This window comes from Arachis ipaensis, chromosome B2, assembly GCF_059453495.1.
Source record: "Arachis ipaensis isolate K30076 ecotype BB chromosome B2, ASM5945349v1, whole genome shotgun sequence".
NCBI classification, from domain to species: Eukaryota; Viridiplantae; Streptophyta; class Magnoliopsida; order Fabales; family Fabaceae; genus Arachis; species Arachis ipaensis.
Window position 1 is genome coordinate 51,537,565 of NC_142437.1, and position 2,656 is coordinate 51,540,220.

At 40.0% G+C, this 2,656-nt stretch overlaps 1 non-coding gene across 1 annotated transcript; it reads left to right on the forward strand.

Moving 5' to 3' along the window:
- Window positions 1-1,802: 1,802 nt before the first annotated feature.
- Window positions 1,803-1,910, forward strand: LOC148573966 (small nucleolar RNA R71). Its single transcript, XR_015906867.1, has one exon. It is a non-coding gene; the product is annotated as a small nucleolar RNA R71 (small nucleolar RNA).
- Window positions 1,911-2,656: the final 746 nt, after the last annotated feature.

A 2,656-nucleotide genomic window follows, 5' to 3' on the forward strand; every position in this document is an offset into this window, starting at 1 on the left:
CTTCTGCTGTTTTTGATTCCGTTTTTAATTTTTATATTTATTTTGTGACTCCACATGATCATGCACCTAATAAAACATAAAAATAATGAAAATAAAAATTAGATAAATAAAAATTGGGTTGCCTTCCAACAAGCGCTTCTTTAATGTCAATAGTTTGACAGTGGGCTCTCATGGAGCCTCACAGATGTTCAGAGCATTGTTGAGACTCCCCAACACCAAACATAGAGTTTGACTGTGGGGGCTCTGGTTGACTCTATTTTGAGAGAAGCTTTTTATGCTTCCTCTCCATGTTTACAGAAGGATGACCTTGAGTTGCAAACACAAGGGAGTCCTCATTCAATTGAAGGACAAGTTCGCCTCTGTCAACATCAACCACAGCTCTTGCTGTGGCTAGGAAGGGTCTTCCAAGGATGATGAATTCATCCTCATCCTTCCCAGTATCTAAGACTATGAAATCAGCAGGGATGTAAAGGATTTCAACCTTTACTAACACGTCCTCTACTTGTCCATAGGCCTATTTTCTTGAATTATGCCATCTCTAATGAGATTTTAGCAGCTTGCACCCCAAAGATTCCTAGTTTCTCTATTACAGAGAGGGGCATGAGGTTTATCCCTAACCCAAGGTCACATAGAGCCTTCTCAAAGGTCATAGTGCCTATGGTACAAGGTATTAAGAACTTTCTAGGATCCTGTTTCTTCTGAGGCAATGTCAGTTGATCCAGATCACTCAGTTCATTGATGAACAAGGGAGGTTCATCTTCCCAAGTCTCAATACCAAATAATTTGGCATTCAGCTTCATGATTGCACTAAGGTACTTGGTAACTTGCTCTTCAGTAACATCCTCATTCTCTTCAGAAGAAGAATACTCTTCAGAGCTCATGAATGGTGTAAGGAGGTTCAATGGAATCTCTATGGTCTCTAGATGAGTCTCGAATTCCTTTGGTTCCTCAGAGGGAAACTCCTTATTGATCACTGGACGTCCCAGGAGGTCTTCCGCACTGGGATTCACGTCCTCTCCCTCCTTTACAGGTTCGGCCATGGTGATCACTTCAATGGCCTTGCACTCTCCTTTTGGATTTTCTTCTGTATTGCTTGGGAGAGTACTAGGAGGGATTTCAGTGATCCTTTTACTCAGCTGGCCCACTTGTGCTTCCAAATTTCTAATGGAGGACCTTGTTTCATTCATGAAACTCACAGTGGCCTTAGATAGATCAGAGACTAAGTTTGCTAAATTAGAGGTATTTTGTTCAGAGTTCTCTGTCTGTTGCTGAGTGGATGATGGAAAAGGTTTACTATTGTTAAACCTGTTTCTTCCACCATTATTAAAGCCTTGTTGAGGCTTTTGTTGATCCTTCCATGAGAGATTTGGGTGATTTCTCCATGAGGGGTTATAGGTGTTTCCATAAGGTTCACCTATGTAATTCACCTCTGCTATTGCAGGGTTCTCAGGATCATAAGCTTCTTCTTCAGAAGATGCCTCTTGAGTACTGTTGGATGCAGCTTGCATTCCATTCAGACTCTGAGAAATCATATTGACTTGCTGAGTCAATATTTTGTTTTGAGCTAATATAGCATTCAGAGTATCAATTTCAAGAACTTCCTTCTTCTGAGGCGTCCCATTACTCACGGGATTCCTCTCAGAAGTGTACATGAACTGGTTGTTAGCAACCATGTCAATGAGTTCTTGAGCTTCTGCAGGCGTTTTCTTTAGGTGAATGGATCCACCTGCAGAAGTATCCAATGACATCTTAGCTTATTCAGACAGACCATCATAGAATATATCCAGGATGGTCCATTCTGAAAGCATGTCAGAAGGACACTTTTTGGTCAGTTGCTTGTATCTCTCCCAAGCTTCATAGAGGGATTCACCTTCTTTCTGTTTGAAGGTTTGAACATCCACTCTAAGCTTACTAAGCTTTTGAGGAGGAAAGAACTTGGCTAAGAAAGCCGTGACCAGCTTATCCCAAGAGTTCAAGCTATCTTTGGGTTGAGAGTCCAACCACACTCTAGCTCTGTCTCTTACAGCAAAAGGGAAAAGCATGAGCCTGTAGACTTTAGGATCTACTCCATTAGTCTTTACAGTATCACATATCTGCAAGAATTCAGTTAAGAACTGAAAAGGATCTTCAGATGGAAGTCCATGAAACTTGCAGTTTTGTTGCATTAGAGAAACTAGCTGAGGTTTTAGCTCAAAATTGTTTGCTCCAATGGTAGGGATGTTGATGCTTCTTCCATGTAAATTGGAATTAGGTGCAGTGAAGTCACCAAGCATCCTCCTTGCATTATTATTATTTTCTGTTGCCATCTCCTCTTCCTGTTCGAAAATTTCTGAAAGGTGCTTGCTGGATTGTTGTAATTTAGCTTCTCTTAGTTTCCTCTTCAGAGTCCTTTCAGGTTTTGGATCTGCTTCAACAAGAATATTCTTGTCTTTGCTCCTGCTCATATGAAAAAGAGGGAACAGAAAAATAATAATAATAGGGATCCTTTTTGCCCAAGTATAGAGGTTCCCTTATGTGAGTAGAAGAAAAGAAGAAGAGAAAATCTGAACTCAGAGAGAGAAAGAGGATTTTCGAAAATAATTTTTGAAAAAGAGTTAGTGATTTTCGAAAATAGTTTTTGAAAAAGGTTAGTAATTTTCGAAAATTAAAATCAAAA